Source organism: Danio aesculapii, chromosome 13, assembly GCF_903798145.1.
Source record: "Danio aesculapii chromosome 13, fDanAes4.1, whole genome shotgun sequence".
Lineage (NCBI taxonomy): Eukaryota > Metazoa > Chordata > Actinopteri > Cypriniformes > Danionidae > Danio > Danio aesculapii.
In genome coordinates this window covers 36,902,473-36,924,045 of record NC_079447.1, presented here as the reverse complement: position 1 = coordinate 36,924,045, position 21,573 = coordinate 36,902,473, and the positions used below count along the sequence as shown (strand labels likewise).

The following is a 21,573-nucleotide window of genomic DNA, read 5'->3' as shown; positions in this document are numbered from 1 at the left end:
GAATAGGAGCATGACGGTCAGGCTATGGAATATATCTAGCAAGATGTTGTAAGTGCCTGTGCTTACTAATCGCTTCTGGAGTAGGAATTTCTGAGCGATTGTCTGGGATTTCATTGCACTCGAGAAGAGAGGGTAAGGATAAGATCAAGTCTCCATCTAGCGATTCCACTTGAAAGCCTTGAGCTATCCTGCCTTCAGTTTCTATTGTCCCTGCACATGTTTTAAGGGTGTAAGCTATGCTGTGTTCAGCAATGCTGAACAGATCAAAGAATTCTGATCTTGCGAGTGATCTGTTACTTTGATCATCTAGTATGACATATGCTTTGACTGCTTTCTCTGGATGGTTTTCGGGAAAGACTTTCACAAGACAGACCTTCGAGCAGGAACGTGGAAGTTGACTGTTTCCACATACCTCCGTACATGCTGAGGAGACCTCTGTTTCCAATAGAATATCTTCGCTCACTTTCTGATTTTCGGCTACAGGATGTTTTGGATCAGTCGTCCAGGGTGCTGGACCTGGATGGAGTGCTGCTATGTGAGAACTGCTTCCACATTCTGAACATTTGATGACCTCGTCACAGTTCTTTGCCATGTGTAAAATGGAGCTGCAACATTTGAAGCATATACCTCGCTGTTTAAGCAACGATTTCCTCTCTTCCATAGGTTTCATCCTGAATCCTCTACATCTGGACAGAGGGTGAGGTTTATCATGCAAAAAGCATTGTTTTGCTGGGTTTATCTTATTTTTGAGTTCACTAGCAGCTGATGGACTCCCAGAGGAAACCTGAGTCTTGTGTGTTACAACAGCTCTGGGAAAGACCGGTTTGTTTAACTGTTTATTTGGTCTGTAAGACTCTTCATGTATGGATGTAAGGGAGAAACTTGGATCATTGCGCATTTTTGCTTGCTGACATACAAAGTCTACTAAGAACTTGAAGGGCGGAAAGGAAACCCTGTAATCTTCTTTGTATTTAGATCCCACTGTGAGCCACTTCTCTTGTAAGCTGAATGGCAATTTCTGAATTATCGGGTTTACTCCTCGTGGTGTGTCTAGATAGGAAAGACCCACCAGATCGCCGTCCTGCATAGCTGCTTGGATCTCCATGAGCAAATCACCTAGCTCACGTAGTCTGCAATTGTCTCGGTTTGATATTTTAGGGAAGTTCTCCAATCTCCTGAAGAGAGAGCTTTCAACCATTTCTGGAGCGCCATATGTTTCGTGAAGTCTTTTCCAAATCAGACTGAGCCCTTGTAATGGATAGTTAATGTGAACAGCCCTAATACGTTTTGCATGCTCAGCTGACTCGCGCCCCAGCCATCTTACTAGCAAGTCCATTTCTTCACTTGGTGAAATGTTAAGGTCTTTTGTAGCATTTATGAAGGATGCTCTCCATGCTCTAAAGGTTTCTGGTTGGTCGTTAAACTGTGTAAGGCCAGTAGACACCAAATCGCGTCTTGCAATAAACCTGACCACATCTGAGATTTGACTGTCTGCATACAAATTACTTTGATGGGGTCCAGCATACAAGGGGGTACCTGACGTTGTCAGAGAATAGTCCAGTGGCATCCCTCTATGCCTGCTCCTTTCCTCACTACCTTGAACTGCTGAAGACTGGGCTTCTGGGTGATAAACATATTGAGGTGACTGGGTGTATGCCTTGCGTTGACCAGAGAGTGTGAAGCGTACGCTGGTAGACTGTGAGATGGCAGGGTTCTGTATGTTCTCTGCATTACTAGGCTGAGATCTGGGAGGCATGGCATATGACGTACACTGTCTTTCCTGCTGCAAATACGATCCAGAATTCTGTGGTTGTTGCGTTTCTGAAAAACGTATGCTTTCCTTATCATAAAACGGTCCGTCCAGGACTGGCGCCTCTGCATCCACATTACTCTCCATCTGTTCTGATACATAGGACTGTGTGCGTTCTGTTGCATCCTCTATAGGCAGCTCTGTCAAACTTGATTCCCCTCTGCTTTCTATTTCTGCCGCTGTTTCTAAAGCCTCTGCTTTCGCTTGTATGGCAGCAGCTTTCTTTTCCAGTCTTAAAGTCTCTAATGATGCTTCCAACTGGGCCTGTTGTACTTTCAGTTCACTTTCTTTCTTAGCAAAAGCTATTTCTGCTTTAACTGCTTCAGCCTCTGCTCTTGCCATTGCGGCGGCAGTAGTTACAGCTGATGAGCCATGTGAGTGACGTGACGAGCATGATGTGCTTGATGCACGCTTCTGTGATCCAGCTTTGGAACTTGGCTTGGACATTGTTGAAGAAACACCTTATGAGCTGACTTGCTCCCCGCCGTGGAGTAATAAACTAGAAGTTGATAGCTGAAGATATTCGTTTTACTGTTCTGCCCTTTCTATCAAACGCCTTGCTTGATTTAGCAGAGAGATAACATCTTCCAATGACAACAGACTCAAGGGATAAGTTTGAACCTTTTACTGTTGATTGTGGAATAACGTAAAACTGCAAAACATACAAAATACAGAATGGTAAGTATGCTAGATCAATAATATGTACAAACACAAGCACAATCAGTTCAAAATAAGGAACAAATTAACATCTTGCATGTATAATGACATGAGTATTGTGTAAGCATAAATAAACTTCAGTCAAATTATGATTAAATAATGTCTACATACCGAATGTGCCTTCAATACAACTTAAATCGAGGAGCAAATGATAGCTGCAGCCGTGTGCTCTTCCATGCGGCTTCTGAATACCTAGGCTCATATTTATGATGTCATGAAATAAGGACTCTAACATAAAATGCAATACCTATGGATAACCAGGAGGGGTCGCTAAATGACCACTTAATCCTAACTAAATGTAAAATGTCTGGATAAGACAGCACACTGAGTATTTTGGCAGACTTGTGGAGATACCGACCAACGACCTGTGTATAGGTCTGGAACGGTGCTGCTGCAAGTTTTTCACCATTCTCACAGAAAAAGGAGGATAAAGGAATGGAAATAGGGAGTGACAGTATAAGGGAAAATGAGGAAGATGGCAAAGAGGAAAGTAATGGATAAAGAGGAATAAGATAGAGAAAGGATGTAAGAAAAGGAAAGAATACTCATCCAGTATAGGAGATTCATAGAGTGAAGGAAGAGAGGAGAAGAAAACAGAGGAACAAATACGACATGTAGTGGTCAAGTTGAGGCAGAAGGAGATGTTAAGAAATACGACCTGATAAAGCTGACAAATATATTAAGAGGACATATAGGAGAAATAAAGTATGCAAGAGTGCTAGGGGATGGAAATCTCTTAATTGGATGTAAAAATGAGATGCAAATAGATAAAGCAAAGAAAATAATAAACATTGGAAAAGTTAAAATTTTTAAGGTGATGAGGGTTGGGGAGAGGAAAAGTGGTAGTAAAGGAGTGATATATGGCGTTCCAATAAATATAATGATCAAGGATTTAGAAGAACATCTGGAAGTTACTAATAACAGGATGGTTAGTGCTAAAGGAATGGTTAGAGGTAGTGAGAAAAAAAGATTCAAAGAATGTTTTTCTTGAGTTTGAAGGGTCAGTGCTCCCAAAAAAGGTTTATTTTGGCTTTATAAAGTACAGTGTGAGGGAGTACTATCCAAACCCCACAAGATGCTATAATTGTCAGGAATTTGGACATATAGATAACTATGTAAAGGAAAAAGAAAATGCACTAGGTGTGGGGAGGATCATGAATATGAAAAGTGTGGTGAGGGAGTGAGGCCAAAATGCTGTAATTGTGATGGAAATCATATACAAAAAAGAAGTAGAATTACAACAAATTTTAAAAAAGGGAAAAAGTTCATATGCTGATGCATCCAGGATAGTAAACAAAGCAGTGAAAGAAAGACAAAAGAACAGGAGGGGGAAAAAATCCAGGATAAAAAAAGATATGGACAGAAAAGAAGAAGTTAGTGACATTTATAGCTGGGGTGATAAATGCCACACATGAAATTAAGTCCCAAACAGAAAGAATTCAAATAATTGCTAAAGCAGTTGAACACCACCTGGATATGGTAAAGTTAAAATGGGAAGAAATAAATGAGAAGTTGAGAATGCAGGCCAGTCAGAAAACAATATGTGGTGGCTGTTAATGCTAATACTTCAGTGGAATGCGAGAAGCTTGATTGCAAATGGGCAGGTTTTAAAAAGTTTCTGCATAGTAAGGAAGAGAAGCCAGTTTCCTCAAATTCTTTTTCAAACACTCTTATACCTTTTGCCATTTGATCTCCGGTCCATCCAAAGCTGTCCTTATAAATCTTCTCCTTTTCAATACATTTTTAATTGGATGATTTTCCTTATGTCTTTTAATATTTATCCAATAGTTGACAAAGTTGGCTCTATGCAGTCCCATGGGCATTTCCCCAGCCTTGCGTTGCACATAATGGAGTAGTTCTTATTGCTCCTAAACATACCCTTAATGCTCGTGATTGCACTACGTCTAATTTTGCCTATAAAGTCTTTGCTGCTGATTTATATACAATACATCCATAGTCTAATCTTGATCTTTATATATATAATTAATCGGGTTAATCTGGTAAATAGCGAAGATAATTTAGTAAAGTTAGATGATAGTATTAAGCAAGGAATAAGAAAAGTTGCTGCAAAATCTAGCACAATCCCTAGAAGTGTTAGGAATGAAAAAAAGGAAATAATGCTGTGGCGGGATGAAAAGTGTTAGAAGTGAGAAGTAGGAATAGGGCATTCAAACAGGTTAAAATAAATCATACATTTGATTATGTAACTGAATATAAGAAAGCACAAGCAATAGGAAGGAGGACAATAAGAAAAGCAAAGAGAGATTTTTGGGAAGAGTATTGTAATACAATTAGGAATGAAACATCAATAGGAGAAGTGTGGAGGTTGATAAGAAGGATGCATGGAGAAAAAAAAGATTTGAATTACCTATAGTGAGGAAAATGTAACAGCAGTAACCAATAAAATTAAAATTAATAGCATAAACATTTGCACAGATAAATAGTTCTAACAACTTATCAGGAGAAGGCAGACTAGGAAGAGAAAGAACAAAAATGGAGTATACAGATATAATAGGCAGAAAAGTAATTTGTGATGACAGTATGAATGCGCCGTTTAGAATAGATGAATTAATGAGAGCTCTGGAAAATACCAAAAACAGCACTAATTAAAAATGATGAAACAGCTAAGTGAAGATTATTATATATTATATAATAAAGTATGGGAGGAAGGCAATATACAAGACAGTTGGAAAGAAGCAACAATCTATTAAAAAAACAGGTAAGGATGATAACAAACCAGGAAACTATAGACCCATGTCACGTGTTCAAAATAATGGAGTAAATGATAAATTAGAGTTTAGTACATTTTTTAGAAAGTAAAAATATAATCATGGTAAATCAAAGTGGATTTAGGAAAGTAAGAAACACAATGGATCCAATAGTATGTAGAGGATGTAGTAAGGAAAGCTCAAATAAATAAAGAAACAGTGGTGTCAGTATTTTTTGACATAGAAATGGAGTATGGTATGATTTGGAGAGAGGGTATTGTAATCAAATTACATTTAATAGGTGTTAGAGGGAGAATATTTAACTAGATCATGGATTTTCTTCATACAAGAAAGATAAAAGTAAAGATTGGTACAGAGGTATCTACACAATATATAGTAGAAAATGAAACTCTGCAAGGAAGTGTCTTGAGTCCTACTCTGTTTTCCATCATGATTTATGACATTTTAGCAGGGATATGAGTAGATCTTTTTTTTGCAGATAATGGAGCTATATGGAAGAAAGGAAGAAATGTGGAGTATGAAATAAAGTGCAAGAGGGAACAAGTCAAGTAGAATGTTGGGGAATAAGAGAGGGTTTTAAATTCTCAATTGAGAAAACCAAAGTAATGTTTTTACAAGGAAAAGGGAAAGAGGAAAACAACTTAAATTATATGGGGAAAATCTAGAGGTAGCTGAAAAGTTTCGATTTCTTGGAGTGCACTTTGATAGTAAATTAACATGGAGTGATCATATAGACCCTATCATTAACAAATGCAAAAAAGTGATAAATATATAGAGATGCCTTTCAGGAATAAAATGGGTAGCTAGTAAAACAGCTGATATATATATAGATTAGACTATGGATGTATTGTATATAAATCAGCAGCAAAGACTATTGACAAAATTAGACGTAGTGCAAACACGAGCATTAAGGGTATGTTTAGGAGCAATAAGAACTACTCCAGTATGTGCAATGCAAGGCTGGGGAAATGCCCATGGGACTGCATAGAATCCAACTATTGGATAAATATTAAAGGACATAGGGAAAATCATCCAGTTTAAAATGTATTGAAAAGGAGAAGATTTATAAGGACAGCTTTGGATGGACAGGAGATCAAATTTCAAAAGGTATAAGAGTATTTAAAAAAGAATTTGAGGAAACGGTTATATGGCCAGCAAGGCCAATATGGAGATTAGAATGCCCAGAAATAGATCTAGAACTGTTTAAGATCAAACAAGAGGGCAGAACATCAGATATGGGGAATGCCACAAGTATTGGGAAAATAAATATAAGCATTATATTCATATATTCACAGATAGGGCTAAGGATGTGGACATTAAAGGTTTAGGGGTGTACAGTATGTGCCAAGATACAGACTAGAAATTAGCAAAAGAACATCATATTACATAAGTGTGTATACGGTAAAATTAATAGCTATACTGGCATCAGCAGAGTGGGTGACGAAAACAGTAAGATGAGCGATATAATATACAGTGATTCTTTATTAGCACTTAAGAGCATTAAGTCAGGAGTAGTTAAAGGTCATCAGGGGTTGTTATATGATATTTTAAGCACATACAAAAGTGAAAAGACAAGGAAAAAATATCATGTTTACATGGGTTCCAGCTCATGTAGGTATATCAGGAAGTGAAAAGGCAGATACGTTGGCAAAAAAAACGCAACAACAAAAGGAATATTGAAATTAATGTTACGTTATCAAAGTTAGAGGGAAAAAGCATAATATAGAGAGAGATAATGAATAAATGGCAACAAAAATTGAATGAAGAGGGAAAGGGACGAGTTATGTTTTCAATACTGAATAAAGTTGGGGTAGTAAGGAATGAGAATATGAGTAGAAAAGAACAAGTAACTATAAGCAGAATGAGAATGGGACATAGTAATTTAAATGGATCTTTTTTCATAATGGGAAAACATGCAACATGATTATGTATTCAGTGCCAGGAGTATTAGACAGAGGAACATGTATTGATATTGTGTAGTAAATTTATACAAGAAAGACAAGAAATGATAACTCAGCTGATAAGTTTAGGAAATGCAGAAATAAGTATCAAACGTATATTAGAATGTGCAGACGAACAGAAAGGAAGGAAGTGCTTGATGAATTTCCTAAGGGGAACTGGACTGGAAAAAAAAGAATATAGAGTAAAAGAAAAATAGTAGCTGGGGAGGTGGAGGGCAGAGAAGCGGAAGTTACATCACGGATTGAGACAACAACAAGTTGGAGTGCGTGGTATCTGTATCATTTCTTAAAAATAATAACTTTAAGGGAATAAACAGTCATCGCTAGATCTGATCTGTGCTTGTTGTGCAATCATGGATGAAGACTCGGATGAGTCAAAAAAATGAAGGTATGGGCTTTACAGAAGTATTTTCCAAAAAGAAAAACTCTAAACGTAAGAAAGCCATGTATAAAGAACAGGAAGATTATGAGGACACACATAATGTGGTAAATGGAAACAAAAAATGACTAAAACGAGTGAGAAAGATTATAGGAAAGATCACTCGCAAAATGAAATATCAGGATATAAAGTAATGATGACGTTTGACAAAGGTACAGGGAAACATCTACATCCAATTGGGCTGTCTAAGGCTATAGATAAGCTAATCGGAACAGTTAGCTTGGCAAGATGTCTGGGACAAGGAAGAGTGCTAATAATAGTTAAGGAAATTGCACAAAGAAATAAATTGCTTGGGATTAAAGAGATGATTGGAGAAAAAGTAAGTTCTAGAGAAATAGGAGTAGCCAAAAATGAGAAGGGGGTAATTGCAGGTGTTCCAACACATATTTCCAACCAAGAGATTGAGGAAAATATAATAGGAGGTAAAGTAATCAATGTGAGAAGATTGCTTAAAAATGTAAATGGAGATAGGCAAGAAAGCATGAGCATTTTGCTGACATTTGAAGGTAAAATGCCTGAAAAGGTGAAAATGGGATACATCAGTTACACAGTTATAGAATACATTCCAAAGCCGTTGAGATGTTACAAGTGTCAGCGAATTGGTCATGTAGCAGCAGTATGTAGAGGAAAAATGAGATGTGTGAAGTGTGGGGAAGATCATGAATATGACAAATGTACAAATGATCTAAAATGTTGCAATTGTGGGGGTCCACACAGTGCGGCATATGGAGGATGTGAATTTCAGATAAAAGCAAAAGAGGTACAGAAATTCAAGATGGAACACAGTTTCATATGCAGAAGCAGTCAAGAGCTGCCAGAAAAAGGAGATAAGAATAGAGGAAGTAATGACAAATGAAAAACAACTGGAAAGGAATACTGAGACTGGGAACAGAAGGGAAAATAATTGTAATCACAAATGTATAAAGGAAAATGACTTAATAATGACAAAAGAGAACTTTCTGGTATTCATTGTCAAAGTGATTAATGTAACAGCTGTAATGACAAGCAGGTCAGCTAAAATTAAAACAATTCTAGATGCTGCAGCAGAGTTTTTAGGAATTACTGGAATTTCTGCCCATATGATTCATGACATTCTCACACGATCAACAATAAATGATGCTTCTCAAAGTTAATGATTAGCTTAATGGTTTTAAATATTCTACAATGGAATACAAGAAGTTTGATTGCGAATGGGCAAGAGTTTAAAAAATTTGTTTTAGAGTTAGAATATAAACCAAATGTAATATGTGTGCAGGAAACATGGCTTAAACCAAATATTCAGATTGTTTTACAAGGTTATAAATTGATACGGAAAGACAGGGAAGGTAGTCAAGAAGGAGGGGTAGCTACATTTATAAGTGATGAAATGACGTACAGAGTCCTGGGAGAGGTGGAGGGAGTAGAGTGTGTGATGGTTGAGGTTTTTTTATTGTGAAAATTCACTGGTAATATAACTTTTTTAATCCATGTAAAAACATTTCAATCAAATCAATTTACTTGAAAGAGGGGATTTTAATGCTCACCAATTGGTTATGGGGGAGTAAAAAATAGATGATAATGGGGAAATAATAGAACAATTTATGGAGGAAAGATCTTTAGTTTGCCTGAACACTGGAGAAGGCACTAGGTATAATATAATTGACAATACAGTATCATGTTTAGACCTAACATTTTTTTCAAATGAAATAGCTAATATCTGTGAATGGAAAGTATTAAGTGAGAACACAATTGGAAGTGATCATTTTCCAATAATATGTCAATTAAAAGTAAGGAATTTTAATAGTGGTCAGTATTTACAGAATTGCTGGAAATATGAGAAAGCAGATTGGGTAGCATTTGGGAAATACTATGAAGAAAATTAGTAAAGGTAAAGAGGAAACAGTTGAAATATTATGCAAGTCACTGACAGATTTAATAATACAATCAGCTAATTTATACATCCCTATAAGAACAGTGAAAAAAAGAGGAACATTCCATGGTGGACAGAAGAGTGTAGCAAGGCAATTAAAGAAAGGAATAAGGCATTCAAACAGCTTAGGAAAAACATGAACTTTGATAATATGCTGATTTACAAGAGAGCAAGAGCTAACGTAAGGAGACTGAATAAAACCGCTAAGAGGGAGGGATGGAGAAAATTTTGCTCGACGATGAGGAAAGATACCACCATAGATCAAGTATGGAGAATGTTATAAAATATGAGTGGAAAAGGGAAAAAAAGAAAACAAATACCAGTGTTGATTGAGAAGGATGTAACTGCTATATCAGAAATTGAAAAGGCTAATATGCTAGGAAATGTTCTACAAAGATTATATAGTATAGAATTGGGGGACGAGTATGAAGAAAGTAGAAGGGAGTTTATGGAAATGAATCCAAATATTATGCATAATAAAATAAATAGAAATAGTTGTATGGATGTAGATTTTACAGCTTCAGAATTGAAAAGAGCACTGGGGAAATGTGCAAATAAGCTATATAATGATTAAACATCTATCAGAAAAAGTTATTTTATTGATTCTTAAACTATACAACAGAATATGGAAAGAAGGAGTTATCCCAAAAATGTGGAAACAAGCAATTGTAATTCCGATTCAAAAACCAATGAAAGATCCTACAAAACCGGAAAATTACAGACCGATAGCATTGACATCAAATTTAGGTAAATTAATGGAAAAAATGATAATGAATAGAATTAATTATGATTTGGAGAAAAAGGAAAAATATAGTGTAATAACTCATGGCCTATCGCAGTGAACAGCACGAGTTGAATCTGAAACCTCAGAAACTGGGTGCCAAATTGTCTGTCATTGAACTGGCTTGAGGGCTTATACCATCAAGATAACAGAGCACCGATTGACTTGAATAGCTGTATCAATACTTTGGCTGCAGATGTTCTGGTACCCTTCAGCTAACTAGTAAATGACTAATAAACTTAAACAATGGGGCTTTACAGGATTTTCAGCGGGAACGGCCTCACAAGACTTTTGAATGACTCCTCTACATGGTCATGTGCTCACCTGGGGCACATCCTGCCAGATGTACAATTTCATAGAGACAAAGAGAAAATAATGTATACAAATGAAAGACAATCTCTTAAATGTCAAAACTAAGGCAGATGTATCGTTGAATAAGATGCCATGGTTTTCCTTATCTGCTATGTTTATTCCAACCAACCAGGTTAATTAATGTGTTGTTTTAACCCTTATAGCAGATTAAAATTATCTGTATGTGTCTGAAATGTATGATGTCTGGTATTGAACGAAAGCTAGTGACATTTGCAATACATTGTGATTGTCACAAAACTTACCACGAGAATTCTACATGCAGTCTGTTCATTATTGACCCTTTCTATGATGGTACGGGCGTGGCCCCGCCCTTCATGGCAACAGCTCATTGGAAGACAGTGCCATGGGATGGACCAAACCAGGTCAGTTAAAACACCCTGCAACAAAGAAACTTTGCTTTTTGCATTAGCTGGCTTGCTCATGCTATTGCTTTCTGCCCCCGTTCGCCTGCTCGGACACTGCGCCGCCACGCGATTGGGTCACCACGAACTCTCCATGCAAACCTCTTAAGTTTCGGGACCGCCGAACCGCACGAACTTCCGCAAAACCTACTCTCAGCAGTCCGTCACCTCGGTAACCCAGAACGACCCACTCACTCACGAGGGAATCCCAAGGACGTCACAGAAGCCACCAGCCAGTCAGGAGCACCGCGTTTTTCCCCGAGGCCAGCCGGCGAGGGAAATTCGACTTCGGCAAAAAGAGCGCAAGTACCACAAAATAATGTTGTCTCTTGCTGATCTGGTGCAGATTGATCTTAAGCAGTTAAAGATAAGCCATGTCTCTGCTTTTGTGGTTTCTCTGGTGTTATTCTATGGAGCTAGATTTGTTTCTTTATTATTTAATCAAAAATATTTACTTTTAAGGAAAAATTAAGCACATAGTAATTAAAAATAAAAGATTGCAAATAAAAAAACATTTCATTCAAAAAAAAAAATGTCAGTGATAATAAAATGTTTTGCATTGCAAAAAATAACTATGCAGTAAGCACAATTTTCATTGCACACTCATTAATTTTGCTCTCTGTTCTGCTGTCATTTATTGCACATCTAGAATCTTTCTTGCGAATTGAAAGGTTTTGCTTGCATGTTGAAAAGTTTTGAACCACTGTATGCTAGAGTAATTTTTGTGTCTTTATTATTCAAACAAACATATTTAGTATTAGACCAAAACTAAGTACATTGTAATTAAAAAATAAAAGATTAATAATTAAAAATGTCATTGGTTAAAAAAAAATCTGCATTGCAAAAAATAAACTATTGCCATTTTATTCGGTTACCAGTAGGGTTTTTATTCATTTTGCTTTCTGTTGGGTCAGATTTTTTTGCGGATCTTAAATTTTTGCTTGCGAGTTGAAAAGTTTTGAACTCTACAGCGCAGGGGGCGGTATCTTCCCTCTGGGATGAGAGGCCTTTTTCTATTGGTCAAACTGGATTGACGTCACAGGTTGGCCACGCCCACTACATGTTCGCGCGATTGGACTCCTAACAGTTAGATGAGCGAGCGATGGCGAGCAACAGGTCTACTTCGAGGTAAGTTAACAAAAACTGTATAACTTGTATATTATTATCCACATGTCCCATCGGATAACATAACGACTGCTATTATTAGCTCGGAGTACTTCGTAATATAGATGAATAATCTCGATTAACTTACATTTGCTGTTGGCCTTCAGTAGTGCACAGCTGCAATAGGCAACGGAAGGCCGCTGTATGTTATTTTGGAAAATATACATTAATGTACCGTCACTGTAAAAACAGGCTTTGCTTATGTCTGTATGATGTCTGTAGATGAAGGCCAGATGTACCTTAACTTCCGGTCGGAAACTTTTGTAGTGAATTATCAAGGTTCACAAAACGAAGCATTCTTTACCTGTAATGTTAGCCATGTAAGAATAATATATAGATAAAGTTTCACATTTTTAAATTAAATATCTTGTTAATATGTAATATATAGTCTATGCTTTATATAAATATTCAGACACGTTTTTTCTTTTGTGTTTACTGATTACTGTTTAAAAACCTTATTTTTCATAATTAAATTTATGTTAAATCTTCACTATTCCAAGCATGATGACATTCAAATAAGATTTATGCTGATGCTTATTTGCTTTACTTCTGTTACTGTAGTAACGTTAGGTGATATTTTCTATTCAGACAATCAAAATATTTAAGGATCAAATCTGAAATTATCTCAAATGCAGATATAACGTAAAATCCACGTTTCCAAATCCAAATTAGATCTATTGACTACAGAATTTATTCTCTTTTTTATTGTATATATATAATCTCTGAAACTGAACATTTGATAAAGTACTGTAAGAAAATAAAATATATATTTTTAAATAAACATTTTTTGTTCAGCCAAATTTGAAGTTAAAGAAATGGCAATATTTTGTCTACAACTTACCAGTAAAAATTATACCCAGTCTTCCAGTGATAATAGGTTCGGTCAGGGTTATACCATGCAGTCTGTGCTAAAGTAGATCATTCAATTTTACTTAATTCAATTTCTTTTCAAAAGATTACCTTTTGAAAAATCTTTTGTTTTTGTGAAGGAACTTGATTTCATATCACTTAATCAGGAAGAAACCATTATTTTGTAGAACAACATACCAGAAAATATTTTGAATTAATTTCAAGTCCATATCACATATTCCTTCACATTTGATGCAATGCTATGCAATGCTTCTGAATGCCATGAATGTTACCTTTTCAAGTAATTTTGGTTAATAGCTATATTGTTTATCTTTACAGATCTCTTCAGTGGGAGATTTTGTGTAGGTCCGCTGATAGACTGGGGCACGTTATTGATCGGCCAGCCATTGATGTGAATATCTGCAGTTGGTTTGCAGTCAAGAGCTATTGTTTCTTCGAACAGGAGCATCATATTTAGAAATTCCACAGTGCGTGGTGGATGCTCTTGAACACTTATCTGAGGTCATCTCTAGCTACCTCTCACAGAGTTTTGTCCCTCCACTTTTAGAAAATGTAGCTGTGGCTGAAAGTTTTGGAAGTGTGGGGTGTCTCAAGTTAAGCATACAAAAAGAAACACTTCAAGATTTGCTCAGCATGCACTTACCACTGGCCTCTTTGGCTAAAGTGCATGGTATTTCAAGATCTACCTTATACAGGCGAATGAAGGAGGAAAATCTGTCAGTAAGGAACAGATATTCAGATATTTCAGATCATGAGCTTGATCAGAAGGTTAGATCTATAAAAGGAAGAATGCCTCATGCTGAATTTAGGCTTGTAAAGGGATCTCTACAAGCAATGGGACACAGAGTTACATGGAGACAAGTAAAGATGTCTATGCAACGTGTAGATGGTGCTGGAGTACTTTCAAGAATGGTCCAGCTGTCTTGCATTGCAAGATGTGTATACTCTGTTCCTGCTCCCTTGTCTCTTCTCCACATCTTTTATTTATATTTTTTTATTAGAATTTTTATTTATATATATTTTCTTAACTCATTGTTTAAGCACTCAATGCTTGACATGTAAAAAGTTGAAGAGATTTTATAGATTTCTACTTTCTCAATCTTTTGGTCCTCACAATGGGGAGGTAAAACTTTATTTTCACATGGGTCTAATCACTCCGGGGGAGTAATAATTCTGATTAATCATAATTTTACTGGAAAGTTCTTGAGTCACATTTTTCCTCTGAAGGGAGATGGATAGTAGCCATTATTCAGTATGCAGAGGCGATCATTGTTTTATGTAATGTATATGGCTTTAACCGTTCTGATTTAAATCATTCATTTTTTCAAAGTTTGTCCACAAAACTTTTAGTTTTGAAATTGAAATATCCTTCCGCAGTACTTATTGTTGGGGGAGATTTTAATTAAGCACCCGATTTACATTTAGATAGATTCCCTCCAAGACTTAATGTTAACAGCTCTAATTTAGTTATAAACGACTTTTGTAACAGCCTTTTGTTGTTGGACGCTTTTAGACATGTCCATGGAAACAGTAAGCCCTGCTTTACTTGGTTAAAGCAGACATGTCACAAAGATCTAGAATAGACTTATGGCTGGTATCTGATCGACTAGCTTCTTTTATTAATTGCTGTACTGTTTCTCATGCTCCGTTAACCGATCATGCGTGTATTGATCTTGAAATATCGAAAGCTTCCAATCGCTTTTTTAGACGGCCAGGGAATTGGAAACTAAATATTTCCTTTTTACAACATTCTTCATACTGTTCTGGTATTAAGCAAATAATTGAAAAAATTAAATCTGATTCAGACTCTGCAATTAGAAAATGGGAAATCTTTAAATTTGAATGTCGGAATTTCTCTATACAGTTTGGCAAAGAACTCTCCAAAACAAGGGAATTGAAGAGCTCTGCAATCATTAAGGAAATAAATAATATTGTATGTCTATCCTCTCCTAGCGAACAGGACAAAGAAAAATTATATACACTGAAGAAAGACCTTTATACTCTTTATGTGGAGAAGGCCAAAGGTGCGTTCATAGGTCAAGAGCAAAGTAGCTAGAATTTGGAGAAAAGAATTCAACCCATTTTTTTAATTTAGAAAAGAGAAGAGGTGAGCAAAAAAGGATATCAACCCTTAATATTAATGGTAACCTCATCTCGGATAAAGGTACAATTTCAAAGTTTGTATCTGAGTTTTATCAGTTTTTATATACTTCTTCCTTTCTGCCAGAATGATCTGATCAATTCTTCTGTAATGTTAGGTCATTTATTCCAACCATTAGTAATGATCATTATGATGTTTATGAGAGTGCAATAACTGTAGAGGAATTGGACACTATAATTACAAAAACCCCATTTAATAAAAGCCCAGGACCAGATGGTTTGCCATTTGAATTTTATAGGCTGTTTTGGTGTGACATAAAATACCTAATTTTGAACCTGTTTAAAGAATGCTTAGATAGAGGAGAATTAGCTGAATCAATGAAAAAAGGCATAATCACATTGATACCTAAACCAAATAAGGATAAACATTTTCTTGGTAATTGGCGTCCCATAACATTGCTTAATTCTGATTATAAAATTCTCGCCGCAGTATATGCTAAAAGATTAAAACCTTGTTTAGAAAAAAATATTTCACTCTCACAATCAGGTTTCATGAAACATCGACATATTTCAAATAATATCCGTCTTGTTTTAGACCTTTTAGATTACTCAGAGTTGGTTAACGATGATGCTCTAATTTTGTTTTTAGACTTTTACAAGGCCTTCGATACTGTAGAGCATCCCTTTATGTATGACGCTTTGAAGCATTTTGGCTTTGGTCAAATATTTGTGAAAACTGTTCAGACTCTGTATAAAGACATCACTAGTAATGTGTCTTTGTCTCATGGAACTTCTCCACGCTTTGTCATTAGAAGAGGAGTCAGACAAGGTTGTCCTATTTCACCTTTTCTGTTTCTGGTGGTTGCAGAGCTTCTTAATCTTTATGTGGTAAATTAATCAAATGTTGAAGGTATTCAAATAGTGGACCACGCATTTTTAATAAGTCAACTTGCAGATGATACATGTATCTTTTTACATAATAAAAAACAAGTCCCTAAAATATTACAGGCATTAAATTATTTTCAAATGCTTCTGGCTTTTCTATTAATCAGAATAAATCTGAAATTTTGACAATTCATAATTCTGATATCTCAGATGTTTGGGGAATTAAGGTCAAGCAAACCATTACATATTTAGTATTACAATTAATAACTGTTCCTCTGAAAGGATTGAAAATAACTTTTCTAAATGTTTAAAGAAAGTAAAAACCATGTTTAATTGCTGGTCTCAGAGGAACCTGACTATCCATGGACGTGTTTTACTGTCCAAAGCTGAAGGCTGGTTTATCCCGCTCTCTCCTTATATGTTAATCCCAAATTGTGTATAGAGATTGATAGGGCTATATTTTAGTTTATTTGGAAAAATAGGACAGAATATGTAAAAAGAAAAACAATTATTAGAACCTTTTCTAAAGGTGGACTCAATGCTATTGATTTTACAACTATTAATACAATTTTTTAAATTATTTGGATAAAAAATTGCCTTTCCCAAAGTAATTCACTATGGTTTTATATTCCAAATCTTTTCTTTGAAAAATGTGGTGGATTAAACTTTTTGCTTTCTTCTGGCTACAAATGTAATAAACTTCCCATTAAGTTATCAAACTTTCATAAGCAATCATTAGAAGCATGGAAAATTGCCTTTAAACATAACTTTTCTCCACATACGTGCATTTATGGAATAACCAACATGTGTTGCATAAAAACAAAAGTAAATTTAAAAAAGATTGGTTTGACAAGGGAATTGTTTTTGTTTCAGATTTACTGAATAGCAGTGGTGAGATTATACTTATCAGGAAATTCTTCTTCAGGGACTGTTTTTTTGCATAAAGATTAATAATGTGGTTGTGAAAAGCATCTCTAATAAACTGCTTTACTTAATGAAAATTCATCTGACTTATAACTCAGTCTCAAAGCATATTCCAAAAACTGTACTTGGTGGTATCAGTATCTTAAATAAAAAAATGTGATAACTTCCATATTAGAAAATGTCTAATTCAGAATAGTAGTTGTTTCCCGAAAGCCATTTTGAAAATGGAACAATTTTTTTTCTTACCTTTTATAGATGATATTTGGTCAACAAGTAATAATTTTACTCCCAAATAAGGGAAAAGAAATTCATTTCAAAATATTACACAGGTATTATCCCTGCAATGTATTTATTAATAAATTTAAAACTGACATTTCACCACAATGTTCTTTTTGTAACACTGAGCCTGAAAGTCTTGTACACCTATTTTGTACTTGTACTTTTTCTGATGATTTTTGGAAACAGGTTTCAGTGTTGATTTTTGATTCATTTTATGAAATAATTAACTTTGACAAATGCATGATTCTTTTTTGAATTGTAAAACTGCCTATGACACACTCGATAATGCTTAGAAGTTGATAATTTTTCTTGGGAAGTTTCACATCCACAAGGCAAAAGTAATGTCTATTACTCCCTGCTTAAATTTTTTCTGTAAAGATTTAAAAATATTTTATAATTCGTTGACCACAATTACAAGAAACAAGAAAGCTATAAAAATCTCTCTAATAATGAAAAAAAAAAAGCAGTACAATCTAATAATTGAAATATGATGGATCCCCTCAAATATGTTATTTTTTGTTTAATGTATGCATTCTGCATCACTAAGTTTTGTATTACTGTTACATATGTTATCATATAATCCTGTATGCTTGTCAGTTATATGCTTCAATAAAAAAAAAAAAAAAAAAAAAAAAAAAAAAAAACTAGACATTGGCCGGTGTTGTGCCGAAATCTGTGACCGGTCGAAAACTGTGACCAGAGGGCGCCGTTCAGTAAAAATTTCACTCGGGAACGTGCTTGTCGCTCATGCACGCGACCGTGAACGCGCAGACACTGAAATCAAGTGATCAGCGTCGTGCGGTGCTATAAAGGGATGTTTTAAATCCTGGTATTCAGAAAACAGATTCATGGAAGAACTTAATGTAGTCCTGATATGTGACCATGCAAATTCTTGTAAAGAAGAAATAAAAAAAATATGTCGCTGTTAAGTAGATCGGCTTCACGGAATCTGAGGTAACATTCATAGCCATCTAAATATTCTTCTGCTATGCCAGATTACAACGTTTCATAGTAAAGTTTAATAAAGTAATGCAATCTTCTTCTATTTGTATAAAATTTTGACCAGATATTAGACTAATATATATTTTATCTAAACTGTCTGGAATCTGAAATTCAGCTATTGAAATGCCATGTAATATCCTATGCATCTAAAGCATATTGACCAGATATTTATTTACAAATGCTGTAATCACTGAATCTGAAATTTACTGAAAATAATGTTTAATAAAATGACTCATGACGCTCCTCCAATATGATCTGATTTTGAATTCTTTAGAAAGGTCATTGACTCTGATAGATAAAAATATATTCCTACAGAATTCCTATTCTCTTTGTCTTAGTGCAGACATTTTTCTTTTCTTTAAGGATGCATTTTTGATGTCTTTGAGAAACAACAGGGTCAAAATCATTGGTTTGGAACAATGACAGAGTTTTCATTTTGAGGTGAACTATCTGTTTTTACTCATCGGATTCAGTGACCTAAAGATCAGATCAACTGTATCTAAGAATAAGTGAGTCTGGTCAGTATTGCTTTATAAAAGAGGAACATGATGGACTGACAACATAACCTTATCCCTTTATCAAATAATATAATCAGTCAACATATGGGGTCACCTAACATATTTCAATGAATTTATGGGTCATTTCAGTGAACATCAATCTATATACAAATAAAACATCTCAATAAATTAGAATGTCATCGAAAAGTTGATTAATTTTACTATTTCAATATAATTCATATATTAAAAAACACTTAAAATATATCAATCGGTTTGTAATAAATCTATATAATATACGTGTTTCACATTTTAAATTTAATTTGTACAATTAATCAACTTTTTGATGACATTCTAATTTATTGACATCCCCTGTATAAAGATATCTGGTCATCAATGTTATATAAAAACAGGAATAGGTCTGACACAAAATGAGTCGATTTATTGAACATTATAATTAAGTTTAACAGGGATACACACTTCTTGGCTATGAATCTTACTTGTATCACATGTAATTTGAACTCAGTATTTAGCATTTGTAATGAACAAACGATTTTTTTAACTCTGTCTCATAACTAAATCTTTAGTTGTACCAGTCTACCAGGAGTTAACAACAACAAAATATCACGACTCCATTAAAGTTCTTCCACAAACCTATTAAGAAATCAAATTTAATATTTATTATTTATTTGGAAATAAAAAAAACATACTTTAATAATGATATTAATAATGTTAATGATGACAACGATTATTATTATTATTATTAAGTAGGATATTGTTTATTTTATTGAAAAGTCTACTTTTACAATTTGACTATTATTTTTATATAGATTCATATATTATTGATATATTTCAAGTTTTTATTTAATATATGAATTATATTGAAATGGTGAAATTAATCAACTTTTCGATGACATTCAAATTTATTGAGATGTTTTATTTGTAGAGAGCTTGCTTTTCAATGAAAATGACACATACAATTCATAACCATTGAAATATGTTAGGTTACCCCATATGTTGACTGATTATAATATTTAATAAAGGGATAAAGGTTATGTGTCAGTCCATCATCTTCCTCTTTTATAAAGCAATATTGACCAGACTCACTTATTCTTAGATACAGTTGATCTGATCTTTAGGTCACTGAATCTGATGAGCAAAAACAGATAGTTCACCCCAAAATGAAAACTCTGTCATCATTTACTTATCCTTGATTTGTTCCAAACTAGTATGAGTTTCTTCTGTTTAACACACACACACACACACACACACACAAAATATATAGAAGGACCTTGACATCCATAGTAAAAATCCCCACTCTCCCCCACTGTATTTATTTATTTTTTTGTAAAAGGATGATCTATGTCTGACTCTAATTTTCAAACACTATAAAGTGTACACAAAGTGTAGTTTTTCAATGTGATTTTTTTAAAATTAACTTTTGTTTATTTTTTTTTTGTTTTCAAGTTTTATAAGACAGTTGAACTTTACCCTTTTGATAACAAATTTCTAACTTGTGACATTTATGTCTAGAAAAACTTGCTAACATGTAAACATAAATGGAAATTGAAGGGTGCATTAATTCTGTAATGTCTAATTTTGCTAATTTTGACCCTGTTGTTTCTTAAAGACATCAAAATTGCATCCTTAGAGAAAAAGATAATTGGCTGCACTTAGACAAAGATAAATGAGAATTCTGTAGGCATATATTTGCATCTGTCAGTGTCAATGACCTTTATAAACATTTCAAAATTAGATCAATATATAGAGGAGCGTCACGAGTTATTTTATTAAACATTATTATCATTTATATGAAAATAAGAAGGGTCTATGGCTATTAATTTCAGATTCAGTGACCATAGCATTTGTAAATAAATATCTGGTCATATGCTTTAGATGCATAAGATACGATATAAGCTATTTTATTAAACATAATCACACAATAAAAGAGGGGATGGCATTTTAATAGCTATGCATTTCAGATCCTAGACAGTTTATAAAATATATTAGCTTAATATCTGGTAAAAATGTTAAACAAATAGAAAGAAGATTGCCTGACTTTTTTAACTTTTAAACATTGTAATCTGGCATATGCAGTAGAATATTTAGATGGCTATGAATGTTACCTCAGATTCCGTGAAGCCGACCTACAGTGTCATATGTCAGTAGTTTGAATCTGGAATGCATAAACTATTTCATAACGGAACCTACAAACACGAGTTTATCAGGAGACAACAACAGCGACAGAATATTTTTTTTATTTCTTCTTTACAAGAATTTGGATGGTCAACATATCAGGACTACATTAAAGTTCTTCCATGAACCTGTTTTCTGAATGCCAGGATTTAAAACATCCTTTTACAGCACCGCTAGACGCTGTTCGCTTGATTTCATTGTCTGCGCGTTCACGGTTGCGTGCATGAGCGACAAGCACGTTCCCGAGTGAAATTTTTACTGACAGCGCCCTCTGGTCACAGTTTTCAACGGGTAACAGATTTCGGCACACACCGGTTTATTCTGACGGATGGTACCTTGGATAAAATATCACGGTTCATGGATGTTGCCGCAGCCATTTCGTGTATGATTACCGGTAAATAATCTTAGATTATACGGAGGTAAAATAACACACTTCTCTCCTCGGTTTTCTGCTGAACCAGAATGCATTTATTTGCATATGTCCAAATATGGAATGCAGGATGCAGGTAACACATGACATGGGCAGTGTGAGGGCACACC

The 21,573-nt window shown here is 34.7% G+C and overlaps 1 protein-coding gene across 3 annotated transcripts in view; it reads left to right on the top strand.

Annotated features, from left to right (window-relative positions):
* Positions 1-11,269: 11,269 nt before the first annotated feature.
* Positions 11,270-21,573, top strand: part of LOC130240178 (eukaryotic translation initiation factor 5-like) — a 67,831-nt gene continuing 57,527 nt past the window's right edge. For 2 of the 3 annotated variants that reach the window (XM_056471616.1, XM_056471613.1), the window contains exon 1: positions 12,108-12,247. The gene's annotated coding sequence lies outside the window, so the exon portion shown is untranslated. Of the gene's footprint in view, positions 11,426-12,107; positions 12,248-21,573 lie in introns of those variants that run through there. The other variant, XM_056471615.1, reaches the window with a different exon arrangement.